A 17640-nucleotide genomic window follows, 5' to 3' on the forward strand; every position below is an offset into this window, starting at 1 on the left:
ATTGGAGAATCTGGGGCCAGAGGGAGTCCAGAGAGAGCAGGTATTTTTTGATGGGGGAAGTGTGCCACTGTATCTCAGTGCCTTGAAATCCAACTATATCAAGGCCCGGAAGCTGGCTTCAGAATAATTTTATTCTGTTCCACTGCCATGAAGTAAGAAGCTGCACATTCCAGACATGGTGCTCAAGCTTATGGGAACCAAGGGCGATGGGGACCAGGCCCTGTGTCCCAGAGCCTCACACTCAGAGACACTCGAGCCAGGGCAGGATGAAAGCCCTGGAATGGAATTGAATGTGACAGGCAGCCAAGCAGGGCAAAGCTGGCTGAGATAAGGACCTAATCAGAGTTCAGACAGAGAACAGTAGTGGAACAGCAGATGGAGGCTTTGTTCCAACGCTGGGGACCTGGGAGGACCTCACAGGGTGGAGGAGGAGGTCACACAGGACCTTGGAGAACCGTGAAGCCGGCCAATCAGCTGCCTCAGTGCACAAGCCAGAGTGGGGCCCCTTTCTACAGCCTTCTGGGGGAAGCCTTCTTGGACGCCCAGGCAGTTTTATTTGCTCTGGATTCTAACCGCACATCTACTTTCCTCCTACGGCTCCCACTGATCGAGGTTTTACCCTGTGCGTGCACTGTGCTGGGGAGCTTTGAATGCATGAGCCCATTCAATCCTCCAATCCCCTTTGCAGGGGGTGCTATTCATCCCATTTTATAGCTAAGGAAACCGAGGCTCAGTCTGAGGGACCAGTCCACGATTTTATGAACAAGCCCTGGAGGAAACAGGATTTGAATCCAGACTGCCTGGCCCAGAAATGCACACTCTCAATCACTTTATTTTATCTGCATTGATTTCTAACTTGAGGCAGGGGTGGTACTGAGCATTTTGTATCGTTATCTCATTTGCTCCTCACAGCGCCCCCATGAGGTATGTCCGAGTATCACCCCCCACTTTACAGAAGAAGAAACTGGCCACCAAGAGGGTCCTTTCAAGGTCATGGTGGAGTCAAGGTTTGAACCCAAGAGACCAACTAGGAATTCATGCCTCCAGCCACTACCTTCTTTGAGAGCAGGGCCTAGATTATTAACATTTTAATACACCTTATTTTGTAGAATGGTTTTAGATATACAGAAAAATTATGAAGATAATACAGAGGGTTTCCTAATTGTTCTTGCTAGGACTTCCAATACTATGTTGAATAACAGTTACAAAAGTGGGCATCCTTGTCTTGCTCCTGACCTTAGAGGAAAAACTTTCAGCTTTTCACCACTGAGTATGATGTTAGTGGTGGGCTTGTCATACATGGCTTTATCATGTTGAGGTACTTTCCTCTATAACCACTTTGTTGGGAGTTTTCTTCATAAACGGATGTTGAATTTTGTCAAATGTTTCTTCTGCATCTGTTGAGATGATCATATGGCTTTTATCCTTCATTTTGCATCCCTGGAATAAATGCCACTTGATCATGGTGTACAATCCTTTTAATGTATTGTTGAACTCGGCTTGTTAATATTTTGTTGAGGATTTTTCCATCTATGTTCATCAGGGATATTGGTTTATACTACAATTACCAACATTCTGCCGCTCTTGCTTCATTTATTCCTCTACCCACTTCCCACTCCTACTCTCTTCACTGCTTTTCTCTTACAGCCTCCAACCCCTGCCTTTTTTTCCTGGGAGAAGTCACACATATTACAATATGTAAATCTTAGGCTACACAGTTTTAACAAGTGGGCACAGCTGCATAACACACACCCCTTTCATGATAGGAAGCATGTCTATTCCCACTATTTTTTTTAAGTTTATTTATTTATTTTTGGCTGCGTTGGGTCTTCGTTGCTGCGCACAGGCTTTCTTTAGTTGCAGCGAGCGGGGGCTACTCTTCGTTGTGGTGTGCGGGCTTCTCATTGTGGTGGCTTCCCTTGTCGTGGAGCACGGGCTCTAGGCACATGGGCTTCAGCAGTTGTGGTGCACGGGTTTAGTTCCTCTGAGGCATGTGGGATCCTCCCAGACCAGGGCTCGAACCCGTGTCCCCTGCATTGGCAGGTGGATTCTTAACCACTGAGCCACCAGGGGTGTTCCACCCTAACTATTTTCTGTCCTATTTTCTAGGACCATCCAACCCCCCAATCCAGGGATAACCACTGTCCTGATTTTTTCACCTTAGGTTAATTTTGCTTGCTCTGAAACTTCATGTAAATGGATTCCTATAGTTTGCACTCTTTATTTCTTTTTTCTTTTCTGGCTTCTTTCACTGTATATAGTGTCTCTGAGGTTCACCCACGTTGTTGTGTGTGTCAGTATTGTATCCCTTTCTATTGCCGAGTGGCACTGCATTGAATGCATTTGCTGCAACTTGTTTATCTGTTTTCCTGTTGATGGGCATTTGGACTGTTACCAGTTTGAGCTGCTGTGAATAAAGCTGCTGTGAACATTTTTGTCCAAGTCATTTTGGGGTGTATGTTCTCATTTCTCTTGGATAAACACCTCTTTGTATGTTTCTGTATCCATCAATGCTGACGACCTAGTCAGTACTCAGAAAAAGTGTGGTAAAATGAACTGAGTTGTGGGACTAAGAGCTGCAAGGTGGCAATTATAAACCGTTTCATATAGTAAAGTGCATTTCATATAGTAAAGTTCCAAAGCTGAGGGTGAATGCCAACAGCAAAGGCTGGATAAAAAGAAAGGACATCTGAGGTAGGGACTGAGTGATTCAGTCAAGAATTTTGAAAAAGAACAGCCTTTGAAGAAGAGCCAAAGCGTAGAGACAACCAGGAGACTTCCTCCTGCAAGGGACGGAGACTTCTCTCCGACATGCTGGCTGGACTAGAGTCCTGCAGGGTGTCTCTGCTGGGGTCAAAATGGTGCACTTGGAGCAAAATCACGACGCCCAGAGTTTGTTACTGAGATTCTTCACGATGTTTCATATCTTGCTGAAGAGCGTTGACACCCTTTGTTTTGTCCTCCCTAAATCCGCTGCTGAACTGCCACACTGAGAGACTTTGTCCTGCCAGGGACAGCCCAGAGCAGGAGACCATCCAGCAATCTTTTCTCCTTGGCACTGGGAGATGTTTGTGTGTAGCTGGGAAATCTGGGCTCCTGTCATTAATTAGCCATGTGCGCCTTTGTCTCCAAAGTTCCTTCCAGCTCTGAAATATTACAACCTGGCAACTATACTTCTTTTGTCAATATATATTTCTTCTTATTACAAAGGTATATGAATTTACCATAGATAGTTAGAAAATATAAGTAACAGAACCGAAGAAAATATAAAATCACTCACCATTTCACCACTCAGTGCTAACTCTTATTAACCTTCGCTCATTCATTAACACATATTCATTGAGTGCCTACTGTGTGCTGAGCAGTTTGAAGTGTGTCTTTCTAGACAATTTATATTTTAATGAAATCCTCCTGCTTTGTAACCTGCCTTTCACTTCATAGACAGTGGTGAACATAGTCTCACGTCAGTAAATATTTCTACAACGTTCCAGTTTTTCATGTTAATGAACACTCTCGGAGCTAGATTTTGAGAACTGTTACTTTAAGACAATTCCCACAAGCAGAACTCCCAGGTTAATTAGTAATCACACTTATGAGGCTTCTGGCAGGTGATGCCAAAATAGCCTGCCTCCCCAGCCTCTCTTTACATCCATCCACTCAGACATATGCACTAAAAAGGGTCCAGAACTGCGCTGCCCATTACAGCAGGCACTAGACATACAAGGCTGTGTATATTTAAGTTAAAATTAATTAAAATAAACAATTCAGGTCCTCAGTTGCACTAGCCACATTTCAAGCACTCCATAGCATATATAGCTAGTGGTTACTGTAATAACACAGAAAACGTTTCCATTATTGCAGAAAGTTCTACTGGACATCACTGGTCCAGATGTGATGTTTTATTGATGTTAATTATTGTTATTTTGGGGTAGAGCAATTTGGGGTGATTTTCCTTTTTATTGCATTTCTTGACCCCTTTATTTTATTTATTTATTTATTTGGCCATGCTGCATCGCTTGTGGGATCTTAGTTCCCTGACCAGGGATTGATCCCAGGCCCCAGCAGTGAAAGCGCCAAGCCCTAACCACTGGACGACCAGGGGACTCCCTCTTGGTCCCTTTATAATGAGCATTTATCAATTATTGTTTTACATATATCATGTTTAAAAGCTTTCTCCTCTTTGGAAAGGTGTATCTCGTGCCCACTGGCCCCCTGTAGGTATGTCTGATTATGGGAAAACTTCAGAGCCCTTATGTCTGGTCATTGGGTTTGAATTCTAATTTCCAAATTAGAGCTCCAAAAAAGTTGAACTAAGAATCTCTATTCAAATTTACTTACATATGCATAAAGAAATTCTGGAAGGATACAAAAAAAAAATTAAGAACATTACTTACCTAAGGCATGCGAAGTGGGTGTCTTTGCAGATAAGGACAAGAATGGGAAGGAGATTTTCCATGTGAATGTATCACCTATTTAAAAATAGATTAAAAATAACTTTAAAATATATCTCATTAAATTACACAAATAGCATATGATTGTAAAAAAAAATTAATTAATAGACAGTAAAATTCCTTTTCCCGAAGGTTATTAACGGCAGGTTTGTGAGAATCCTTTCAGACTTGGGTCCGTTATGAACAATCACACATAATCTTTTTTGTATGAACAGGATCACGGGCACTTATGCTCTGCAGCGTGCTTCACACATCTCTAAAATGTTATTCTGTCAGTGTGCTTTCATTCCTTAGGCATCACCAGAGTCCTACCTCCCTTCCTTTTGATGACAGCTGGAAAAAGTGGGGTTTTAAAGCTCCAGGACTTTTTTCTCTTATGTCTCCAGGTGGCCCTTGATAACACCTCCATGTCTCCTTTGAAAGCCCGTGTGTCAGACCCGTTTCCAGATGACGGCAGAGCTGGCATCAGTCGGTCCAGGTCAGTCCCATCCTCACGGACGTTGCAGCTTCAGTTCCCTTACTTCTCACCCTCTCCCTTCCTCAGATGTCTCCTTGTCTGCACCGTTCCCAGGCAGCAGGGCGTGAAGGGAGTAAGAGCATTTCCAGGTGGAGTCTCGGGGCAGGGAAGAGGCAGGGACATGGGGCACGAGTCACCTCCAGGTCCCCTTCTTCTTCTCCACGCAGCCAGTAACAGTCCCCTTGCTTCCTCCTCTTTTTTTTTTTTTTTCCTTTATTTGTTTGGCTGCGTCGGGTCTTAGTTGCAGCACACGGGGTGTTTTGTTGCAGCACGGGCTCTTTGTTTTGGTGCGCGGGCTTCTCTCTAGCTGTGGCCTGCAGGTTTTCTCTCTCTCGTTGTGGTACGCAGGCTCCAGGGCATGTGGGCTCTGTAGTTTGCCGCACGCAGCTTCTCTAGTTGAGGTGCGCATGCTCAGTAGTTGTGCTGCGCGGGCTTAGTTGCCCTGCAGCGTGTGGGCTCTTAGTTACCTGACCAGGGATAGAACCCATGTCCCCTGCATTGGAAGGCAGATTCGTTACCACTGGGCCACCAAGGAAGTCCCCTTGCTTCCTCCTCTTGTCCACCCCCAGTTCCAAATCCACTTGCAGCCCCTACTGTGCTGGACGCATTCCTGAACCTTACTTGCATCTTTTTTTGCAATTCTGTGATGGGTTTCCCACATTGACCTTGGAGAGTCCGTTCCACACTCCTCCTTGGGTGCACCCTTGTCCATATCTCCCCCAGGAGGGGAATAAGTGAGTAAGGGGCATTTCCAGAGGACTGGGTGGGCCTGGAGTAAGTGTGGAAAAAAGTGGAGGTGAAGGGTATGAGTCACCTACAGGAGTCACTGGTGCTCTTGGAAGTCGCCCAATACCTGGACCTAAGAGAGAAATCCCAGTTCTGGGGCGGGTGTGTGTGTGTGTGTGTGTGTGTGTGTGTGTGTGTGTGTGTGTCTGAGCGTGCCCCTTCCCCCAGAGGCCCAGTAACTGGCCCAGCTTCAAAGACTCTGATCCTGGCCTCACAGGACTGGAACCAGCAAATCCACAGAGACATAAAGTAGACTAATTGTTGCCAGGGGCTAGGGTTGGGGGGATGGGAAATGCCTGTCAATGGGTACAGGGTTACTTTTTGGAGTGATGAAATGCTCTGGCTAGTGATGATGGTTGCTCTGTGAACATATTAATAATCACTGAATTGTACACTTTAAAAGGTTGAATTTTATGGAATGTGAATTGTGTCTCAATAAAAAAAGTAATTTAGAGGGTTGCAAATCTACTAAGATATAATTTACATGCACTAAAATGCAAACTCCCATCTTAATGTAGAGTTCAATGATTTTTGACAAGAACCCCCATGCTGCCACCACCACTCTAATCAAAATACAGAACATGTCCATCACCCCAAAAGTTCCCCTGTGCCCCTTCAGCATTTTTTTCAACAACACTGAATAGAGTAGAAACTATCAGAATTCATCACACATAGGGTACTAGTTCATAAAATTTACATTGTAGTTATATTTAAAGATATACACACACACATTATAGGGTTGTGACATGAGTCACAGTCAAGAGGACTGAAAGTTCCTATTGAAACATGCACCATGGAAGGCGTAAGGGGGTCGTGGCAGAAATGTTATGCACTTGCTCTGAGGGTTGCTATGCGGCTGGGCTGTCTGCTCAGCACTTACATGCATCATCTCATTCAAGCCTTACAGCCACTTTCTATGACGTGCCTCATCACCTCATTCTGAAGATGAGGAAACCAAGGCTTCATGATCTCTGCTGGAAGCCAGATCTGACTTCAAAACTTACTGCCCATAATGCCTCAGTTTTCTCTTTATGGGTTTATAATTCCAGCTGAAATGTCAAATCCTGGAGGATGAAGACAGTATCTGTCAACCTCAGATACTGTCATTCAAGAACAGCAAAACAATAAGAAGATGAAGAGAAAAAAAAGAGGACACAGTCCTCCCTGCATGGAGCTTGCAGTCGAGTCACAGGTGTGCACACCCACCAGAGAGCTTGAAGCACCAAAGACAGGAACACAGTGTCATGTTTCTCTTTGTAACCCTGCGTGTAACCCTGGGTGTGATGGGCTGGCTTTTTCTGTGTCCAGTTGCTGGGAATGTTGCCCCAGCCTTTCTCTGAGACACTCCTGGGCAGTCAGACCAGGTGGACCCTGCAAGGCCCATTCCCTTCTGGGTTGTTCTGGGAAGGCTCAAGACCTGAAGGAGTGCTCGTGACACAAAGAGTCCTGAGGCTGCAAGGACCCCAGACCAGGGGTCTTGTTGGAAACACTGGAGCCCTCCAGAGCCCTCCTACCAAGCACTGGCCGCAGAGCAGCAGGGGGAGGATTACAGCACATAATTCAACATTAGGGTTTTTGTCCCTGAATTGCACCTCCATGATACACTGGTAGCCACCATCAGTCTCTCATTTCAAGAAAGTCAAGCCAGATGGCATATATCCTACCTTCCAGTTAGCCCTAATTGATTTCACCCTTATTGATTTGTTGCTAGTTAATGAGCCTGTTTATCTCAAGACCCAAATCCTTCTTTCCCCCTTAGATTCTCTGGCATCATTAAATCTTTTAAACATTAGGAAATGTCTTTATTATTTTTAGGGAACGTCTTTAAATGCTAGTCTTGGACATCACTGTATTCAGCACACTGCATATTCTAGAAAAGTCAGGGGACCCCCAACAGAGAGCAGTTTTCATCCAAGGAGTAGCTAAAACCCTGGAGTCTCGAGGTTACTAGGGCCTTCTCAGTGTGTTCACCTGGGATGGTGTGGAAAGACTTGGAATCACACAGACCTGGATTTGGATCCCAACTCTGTCACTTGTTAGCTGTGACCTTGTGCAATATACCTAACCTCTCCGAACATCAGTTTCCTCATCTCAAAAACAAAACAAAACAAAACACCCCAGGAGCCTTGTAGGGTTACTGTGGGATTAGATGAGATCAAGGTATGCAGTAGGCACCTAATACATACCAGCTCTCCTCCCCACCTCCTGCCTGCCAAGGAGATTAACATTCTGCAAAGACAAAAACAGCCAAGCAACTTTCTGTAAAGGAGGATTTATATCTTCGTTCTTGTTTTTCCTGAAAGGGCACGAACAGGAAACCTTGCACTGGTAAGAACATCCTAACTCTGGTGCTTCCGCGCAGTAAAGTAAGGTTCCCACGGGGTCTTAACCGCTGTGCATTGTCATATATTATGTGATATGAACCAAGTGTGTTCACTGGAAAACGGTTGTCTTGCCATCTGTACGGCCACCAAGAGGTCCGAGCCACCATCTCCCACTCACCTGGATCATTCGTCAGCCTCGTACTGCTCCCCCTTCCGCTCTTGCTCTCCCAGAAGACACTTCTTTCCACGGAGGCCGGTTCTCAAAAATGCAAATCCAATCACATCAGACGCCTGCTCCACACTCTCTGTTGTCTTTTCTGCAAAGCCCGACGCCGTCCATCCGCGCTGCCTACCTCTTCCGTCCCAGCCCCGACCTCCCCTCTCCCGGAAGCTGCACCAGCCGCACGTGTTTTCCATGTCCTCAATCAGCCCAACTGGTTCCAGCCTCAGGGCCTTTGCAGCTGCTCCCTCCACCCGGAGCTCTCCTCCTCCTCCCAATGGATGCTTCATTTTCAATACGCAGGTTTCAGCTCCAAGGCACCTTCTCAGAGATATCTTCTTTGATCGTGTCCCCACCGCCTTCACATCCATCACTTCACCCTATTTTATTTTCATCCTTGCGCTTGCCGCAAACGAAAATTCTCTGGTACCTTGTCTGACTCACCGTGCACCCTGGTGCCTAGAACAGTGCCGGGCACAGGACAGGGATGTAATTCGTGCCTGTTAAATAAATTAACCCAGGGAATTCCCTGGTGGTCCAGTGGCTATGACTCCAAGCTCTCACTGCTGAGGGCCGGGGTTCAATCCCTGGTCAGGGAACTAAGATCCCACAAGCCACGCGGTGAGGCCAAAAAAAAATTGTCTTGCCATTTACAGTATAAATCAATGATCTTCAGGATGGTCTCTCCTCATATTAGAGCTTCTAGTGTGTAAGTGTCTAGACAGTCTTTTATTTTTGGCATTTTTGGCAAAGTGACTTGCTTCTGGAATTTAACAAAACCAGACAACGCCTGTCTCCCTAGTCTCATCCAAAGCTGTGCCACCTCTTCTAGAATCTGCCGAGACTCTGGCTGCCCAGCTCCTCCATAATAACCAGGCACGGATGAGACAGAGATTTTACAAATCCCACTGGAATATTCTGCTGCCTGAAAAATTGGAGCACCAGTGGACTGGAGACTTGAAACTGGAGACAGCCCAAATCTAGCCAGAGTCCCTGCTCCTCAGTGGGCTGGATACATGGGATTAATTCAGGCAGGAGCCAGGCAAGAAATGCTGGCCCCTGAGGACAGCTAAGAGAGGGAATTTTAAGATCCAGATGGAAAAGAAAGCTGGGGCAGGGGGTGAGGGGTCGTGGGGTAGGGAGGACCTACCCCTCCGCAACCCAGGGGTTCTGAACCTGCTAGGACTGATATTAAATATTAAATTGGGGGTATTTATGTGCATGAGTATGTATGTACTTTTTGGGAAGAGGGTTCATAGTTCTTACCAGAGTTGCAATAGGGTCTATGCCCTGAAAGGTTAAGAACCATGGATCTGGAAGGCATGCAATTAGGTTAGCAAATCATCATCCTAAACATGACCTGAGCCGAGACAATCACGAGAAAGGAAAAGTGCTTTGTGCTCCAAAGAAAACAAAAGCTATTTCCAACAGGAATTGGCTGTCACATTCTCTGCACTTGGAAAAAAAAGTCAACAGAGCATCCGCCCAGCCTGTCCAAGGCCCATCCCTAAGCCCAGGTCTCCGGGGAAGGCTTCGAGCCTTTGTTTTCCAGTCTGTGGGCAACTGGCTGGGCAGAGAGCCAGAGGGGAGAGACCTTTATGGAAGAAAATACAGAAGCGTGCCATGTTGTGTGGGCTAGAAGCACCCGAAGGTGCTGACTGAAAGTGATGACTGCTACCGCAGGACCCACTAGGTGAGAAAGAATGTGCTAGTTGAGATTCAGTTCTCTCCTGACCCTTTGACTTGGCTCCAGCCACGATGTTGGGCCTGCTTTTTCCTCTGGGTGCCCTGGGCACCACAGTATTCATCACGGGCCTCAGTGCCTTTCTAAGTAGATTTTGGACCCTTTAGGGGTGGCAAGCCCACTTTTCTCCCTATGGCCACCCCAGCTATCAGACTGGAGCTCCTGCCTATTTAAGGCTATGTGTCACATCTGGTGTTCAGAAGGGACACTCCCTTCCCCTGCCTTTCTTGCCTTTGTAAGGGGAGGACCTGGGACGTGGCAGAAGGCCCAAAAAACGCTGGAAGGAGCCCCACAAGCAGGCGGGCGGGCTGGGAGCCAGAGCGCTGTGCCAGCACTTGGTGTAACCTCCAGGGAGGGTGCAGTCCACGCACGTCCTGGCTTCTGAGAGGCAGGCACTGGGTGTCAGCCCACAGCCATCACCTCTCCTGCTCAGCCTCTCCATGAGCCCTGCGGAGTCTCGCTCAGCCTTGTTATTCTTCTGCGTTAGTACAGGGTCTATCTTTAATATATCCCAGTGAGGTTTCTTGATTTCCTCCCCCAAATCTGATTCTCCTCCAAGCTTCCCCATCTCAGCCTATGGCACCTTCATCACCTTGGGGCTCATCCTTCAGGTCCCAGCTAAAGAGCACCTTCTCCTTGGAACGACCTTCTCAGGAACCAAATCTAAAGGTCTGCCCCTCTGCCCAGCGCCACCAGCCACCCCCCCAACAAGATGCCCTCCTTCATGTCATTCTGTTTGTTGATCACATTTATATTTACATTTCTATTAAGATATAATTCACATACCGTAAAATTCGCCCTGCTAAGGCACACAATTCAGTGATTTTTCTTTTTTTTTTTTTGCAGTACACGGGCCTCTCACTGTTGTGGCCTCTCCCGTTGCGGAGCACAGGCTCCGGACGTGCAGGCTCAGCAGCCATGGCTCATGGGCCCAGCCGCTCCGCGGCATGTGGAATCTTCCTGGACCGGGGCATGAACCTGTGTCCCCTGCATCAGCAGGCGGACTCTCAACCACTGCACCATCAGGGAAGCCCCCAGTGATTTTTGGTATATTCACAAATTTGTGAGACCATCTTCATCATCTCAAAAAAGAACCCTTACCCATTAGGCTCACTCTCCGTTTTCCCTCCTCCCAGCTCCTGTTAAGCACTAATCTACTTTCTGTTTCTATGAATTTGCCTATTCTGGACATTTCATATAAGCAGAGTGATATGTGACTTTCTGTGTCTGGCTTCTTTCACTTAGCATAATGTTGTAGCATATATCAGTGTTTCATTCCTTTTTATGCTGAATAATATTCCATTGTAGGTACAGACCACATTTTATTTATCCATTCATCAGCCGATGGACATTTGGGTTGTTTCCACATTTTGGCTATTATGAATAACGCTGCTATAAACATCATGCACAAGTTCTGTGTGAACATATGTTTTCAATTCTCTTGGGTAGATACCTAGGTGTGGAATTGCTAGGTCACATGATAATTCTATGTGTAACTTTTTGAGGAAGGATTCTGTGTTTTAAATGTGTGTCCCACAGCACTATACAGTACTTTCTTTATCTAGTAGCCCTAGGTATGGGCATCTGCATGGAAAAAAGCCCACACTGACAAGGATGTGGAGCAAAGGAAGTCTCAGACATGGCAGGTCTTCTCCTACTTACACATCTAAGAGACACCCTTGCACATATGCACTAGCATATACAAACAAGGATGCTCCCAGTCATACTGTTGGCCAAAAATAGGAAATAACCCAATGTCCATTCACAGTAGCTTGCATAAATACATTGTGGACTATTCATCAAAGAAAATAAATGAACTACAGCTACACATCACAGCATGGATGAGCCTCACAGTGTTGAAAGAAACAAGTCACAAAGAAAATATGTACAGTACAATTTCATTTATATAAAGTTACAAAACAAGTAAAATGAAATCATGTGCTTTAGGGATGCAAATGTGGGTAGAAAAACTATTAAAAGTTATTTCAACCAAAAAACAGGATATTGGTTACCTCTGGCAGGGAGAGCGGGAGGGACACAGGCAGGTCTTCTGAAGGGCAGCCAATTTTCTAGTTCTTGTCCTGGGTGATGAATACACCAGGGTTCACTTTGAATTGTTTTTAACTGTACATAGGTACTTACTTACTCACTATTCTGAAAGTTTCAATTTACAATTCAAAGAAGAGACAGAGGACTTCCCTGGTGGCGCAGTGGATAAGGATCCACCTGCCAATGCAGGGGACACGGGTTCGAGCCATGGTCCGGGAAGATCCCACATGCCGCAGAGCAACTAGGCCCGTGCGCCACTACTGAGCTTGAGCTCTAGAGCCCATGAGGCACAACTACTAAGCCCACGTGCCACACTACTGAGGCCCACGCACCTAAAGCCCATGCTCCACAACAAGAGAAGCCACCGTAATGAGAAGCCTGTGCACCGCAATGAAGAGTAGCCCCCGCTCGCCGCAACTAGAGAAATCCCGTGCACAGCAACAAAGACCCAATGCAGCCAAAAATAAATGAATAAATTAAAAGAAAAAAAAAGAGAAGAGACAGAACCCAGATCTAGGGGTCAGGACACCTGGATTCTAGATCGGGTTACCACCAAAGAGCTGTGTGACAGAAGACATTATTTGTCTCTCTGCCTCAACTTTCTTAACTCTAAAATGGGAACAATAATAACAACTGACACTTATTCAGGACTTACTGTTCCCAGGTACCGTGCTAAGTGTTTTCACATGTGTCATCAGTTATTAGTAATACGTCCCACGAGCACAAGAAACACATAACTGAAGCCAGCTTAGGCAAGAAGTATTAACATGTTTGCAGAAATGGCCTCTAGAACCTAAAGGAAGGGTGCAGCGGGGAACAGACTCTGGGGACTCTGTCTTTTATTGCTGCTTTTCCCTCTGGAACTGTTGCATACTTCTCTTCTGCTATAAACTGGTTGTTTTTGCATCTCACTCACAAGTCCCAGGTTTATATCTTCTGCATTCAAAACACCAGACAGACTAAGCCTGGCACCTCTCACTACAAATTACAAAGTTCGTTGGGAAAAGAATTCTTACTGCTTTAGTTTGGATCCAGCCTCTGCTCTGATCCAATGAACTGTGGCCAAAGGGCAGCGTCATACCACACAAAAAGCCTGCCAGAGACGAATATCATGAAACTGGGGACTACGGATGGTTGGCAGTTCAGCCCATGGAAATTTAACTCTGTAGAGATGTATATTCCTAAGAGCGCAGCTCCTAGAATGGCAGGGAGAGTGGAAGAACCGACAACCTAACATCAACTGTTATTTCATCTACTCTATATAACAACCCAGTGAGGTACTGTGAACATCCCCATTGTATGGATGAAGAGACTAAGAATCAGATTAGAGTCAGGGGTTTCCCAACAGCAGCACTGTTGACATTTTGGCCTGCACAGTTCGTTGTGGTAGGGAGCTATCCTGTGCATTGTGGGCTGTTTAGCAGCATCCCTGGCCTCTACCCACTGGATGCTAAGAGCACTCCTCCAGTTGTGACGATCAAAAACGTCTCCATATGTTCCCAAATGTCCGCCGGAGGTGAGAAACACTGACACAGGCTGAGTAAATTTCACAACACCGCTCCACGGGTAAGACAGAGATAGGATTCAAATGCAGGTCTGTCTGACTCTAAAGGCTTCTTTCTCTTAGTCACTGTCTCTCTTATGATCGTATCTAAATTACCTACCTCATAAGGTTTAGTGAAGATATATTGAATGTGCAAGCGCCTTGAAGAGTTAGGGGGAGCAGAAATAAATTATGTCTCCACATTCTGATGAGCTTCCAGTTCTGTGGATTAATATGACCCCTCAATCAGGACAGGGCTCTACAGCGCTAAGGAATTTGAATTCCATGGGTCTGACCACCAACCAGATTCCCCACTTAGTATCATGATGTGATTACTCTCCAAAGCCTCTCCCTCATGAGGACTGACATTCCCAACGACTTTCTATCCCCTGTCCAATTCCACTCTCCAACCTACGATTTACGGTAACTTTTATTTTTTCGTTTTTTTTTTTAACAGTAACTTTTCTAACCTGGTTTTCCTCTAGTGGTGCCGAGTCTTTTTCCAGATAATTTGGTCCCTAAAGCCTATATATTCTTCTTCCACAAACAACTAACTGAACATATTCCATCTCTTCCTCCATGAACTAGAGGTCTTAACCTAGGCTGCATGAGGTTCCGTGGTGCATTTACCAAACCCCAGTGGTTTCCCTGGAGTGGACCCTCCCATAACCAGAACACCTCTCTGAGAATGTTGCTTGACCAAGCCCTACGTGGACAGACACCAGCCTGTTAGTTTTCATTTTGGTTTGTTTCTTTATATATTTATTAAATTTAGTTAATTAATTATTTTTGGCTGCGCCAGGTCTTAGTTGTGGCAAGCGGGCTTCTCTCTAGCTGTGGTGCATGGGCTTAGTTGCCCGCGCCATGTGGGATCTTAGTTCCCCCCGTCAGGGATCAAACCCACATCCCCTGCATTGGAAGGCAGATTCTTTACCACTGGCCCACCAGGGAAGTCCCTTCATTTTGGTTTTTAATAGTCATTGTGACTGAATTCTAAAAATGATGAAGTCCTTCATCTGGAAGGCAGTGAGGCCCTCCCATCGGTACCCTAAGGGAAAACATTTTGGCTGAGATTAGAGAAGGCTGGCCACACACTAGTGACAGAGGGTCTTTACAATGAGCTTCTGTAAGTCTATCAAAGAAAGCACATCCCTACAGCTGAGTTTGGCTGCCGAATAAAATGACAAGGATATGTCATTCATATCCTTCCAGTCAAGATATAAACAGCCTGTTTGGAGGTCTGGTTACAATATAGTATCTTTTAGTAAACTTTTTTTTGTAATTGAAGTATAACCTACATGCAGAAAAGTATACAAATCATAAGTCTACAGCTCAATGAATTTACCCTGAAGTAAACACGCCCATATAACCACCACCCAGATCAAGAAATTACCAACATTCCAGAAACCCCTCTCAGGCCCCCTCCCAGTCACTATCTTCATCCTCTCCTTAAATGTAACCACTCTAATTTTAATTTTATGACCTGTATATTTTTTGTGTATCTGATGGCCCAGATAATTCTCTCTGGAGGCCAGAGTTAATCAGAAGCTGGAAGGACTGTTTCCCTATGTGTCATTCCTCTTAAGAATAGTTTACCAGGGCTTCCCTGGTGGCGCAGTGGTTGGGAGTCCGCCTGCCAATGCAGGGGACATGGGTTTGAGCCCTGGCTCGGGAAGATCCCACATGCTGTGGAGCAACTAAGCCCGTGTGCCACAACTACTGAGCCTGCGCTCTAGAGCCTGCGAGCCACAATTACTGAGCCCGCATGCCACAACTACTGAAGTCTGCATGCCTAGAGCCCATGCTCTGCAACAAGAGAAGCCACTGCAATGAGAAGTCTGTGCACAGCAACGAAGAGTAGTCCCTGCTCACCGCAACTAGAGAAATCCCGCGCGTAGCAACGAAGACCCAATGCAGCCAAAAATGAAAGAAAAGAGGGAGGGAGGGAGGAAAGGAAAGGAAAGGAAAGGAAAGGAAAGGAAAGGAAAGGAAAGGAAGAAAGAAAGAAAGAAAGAAAGAAAGAAAGAAAATGCATGGCAAGAATAGTTTATCAGCAAGGATGCTTCCAGCTGCAAGTAATAGAAAACCCAACTCAAATGGCTTAAACAATAAGGAAATTTATGATCTCCACACAAATGGAAGCCTGCTGCAGGGTGTGCTTCAGGGTTCATTGCATCAGCAGCTGGAGGCAACAAAGTCTCATGTTCTCTCATTCTCCACTCAGCCACCTTCGTGTTTGCTTCATTCTCAGGCTGGAAGCAGGGCAGCCATAGCAGTTATTTCTGTGGCTCTGGAGAGGAAATTTCTTCCAGAGGTTTCATGCCACTGGTAAGAATTGGGTCACATATGTAACCATGTGAAATAGAACTGTCCCAACTGTCTCAGACTTACCATCTGGGATAGGATGGATGTTGAGAAGCCCACCCCAGTGCTCCCTACAGAAAGCCACAGAATAAAAACGGAAAACGTCTGGCTCCTCTAATGTATAAACATGCTTTATACTGATAAATGGTAACAAGGGTCATAAACAGGGGAGATTTGTGGCTGAACATACTGTTGGAGATTCAAGGTTAGAGGTAAGTAACTCTCTGGGAGGAGAGAATAAATTGACCGTGGCAAAATAAACACAGCCGCTCCTGTCCCCCCCTCCCCTGAACATCAATGATCCTTCCTCCCTGAATTGCCCATTTGGGCAATGAGTCATAAACATATTCTTTAACGTTATTGGGATAGTGTCTGTTACCAGTGATGTTAAGCACAGAACATAATGTTTCAGTATACTCTTAGTATACAAATCCTGCCCCTTTACAAATCACATGATGGCAGGCAGGGCACATGGAGCCCATCATTTATTTTATTTTAGTGTTTTTAAAATTTATTTTTGGCTGCATTGGGTCTTCGTTGCTGCACGCGGGCTTTTCTCTTGTGGCAAGGGGGGCTACTCTTCGTTGTGGTGCGCAGGCTTCTCATTGCAGTGGCCTCTCTTGTTGCAGGGCACGGGATCTAGGCATGCGGGCTTCAGTAGTTGTGGCACATGGGCTCAGTAGTTGTGGCTTATGGGCTCTAGAGTACAGGCTCAGTAGTTGGGGTGCACGGGCTTAGTTGCTCCACGGCACATGGGATCTTCTCGGACCAGGGCTCGAACCCTTGTCCCCTGCATTGGCAGGTGGATTCCCAACCACTGTGCCACCAGGGAAGCCCAACCCCGTCATTTAAATGCTACAAAGTGAGTCATGGCTCTTCAGAACACTCCAGTTCCTTCAGTTACCTAGAAGATACCCCAGCCATTCAGTCCCCCTAGATGTTTGAATATTCTCTACAACACCAATTTTTGAATAAATATGATAAGAGACTCATATATATACATATGTATTAATATTCACTTGCTTACAGTAGCTGGGAATGTAACAGGTTTACATCCCTTTTTTCAATGTGCTAGTCACGTATTATTCCAACACAGATGAATACCTGTTGGTGAAATCTATCATCAAAGAAGATCTGGGGGGCTTCCCTGGTGGCGCAGTGGTTGAGAGTCCACCTGCCGATGCAGGGGACACGGGTTCGTGCCCCGGTCTGGGAAGATCCCACATGCCGCGGAGCGGCTGGGCCCGTGAGCCATGGCCGCTGAGCCTGCGTGTCCGGAGCCTGTGCTCCGCCACGGGAGAGGCCACAACAGTGAGAGGCCCGCATAACACACACACACACACACAAAAAAAAGAAGATCTGGGTAGGTAAGCTATACACATCAGTGAAAAACAATCACAATAATGGGAGATACAAGAGTGATATTTTTATGTTAAGTGGTAAAACATGTATGTCTGTGGATGACGGGACAGATAGATTTCAAAGATAATGTATTAATTACACTGTATATGTATATACATTTTGTATACATAAGTGTATATGTACTAATAATTTTATATTGTTTGAAAAAAAGGTCTCCAAATAATCATTCATAGTGGATAAATACACATCTGATAACATTCTTAGCACCATCAAGAAAGGA

General features: G+C 45.7%; 1 protein-coding gene across 4 annotated transcripts in view; it reads right to left on the bottom strand.

Annotated features, from left to right (window-relative positions):
- Positions 1-14557, bottom strand: part of NFAT5 (nuclear factor of activated T cells 5) — a 205331-nt gene extending 190774 nt beyond the window's left edge. For 3 of the 4 annotated variants that reach the window (XM_081217122.1, XM_081217120.1, XM_081217114.1), the window contains exons 1-2: positions 12055-14557; positions 4395-4469 (exon numbers count right to left, since the gene is read on the bottom strand). The gene's annotated coding sequence lies outside the window, so the exon portion shown is untranslated. Of the gene's footprint in view, positions 1-4394; positions 4470-8256; positions 8430-12054 lie in introns of those variants that run through there. The other variant, XM_081217121.1, reaches the window with a different exon arrangement.
- Between the last annotated feature and the right edge of the window lie 3083 nt (positions 14558-17640).

This window comes from Mesoplodon bidens (genome assembly GCF_964165515.1).
Source record: "Mesoplodon bidens genome assembly, chromosome: 18".
Lineage (NCBI taxonomy): Eukaryota > Metazoa > Chordata > Mammalia > Artiodactyla > Ziphiidae > Mesoplodon > Mesoplodon bidens.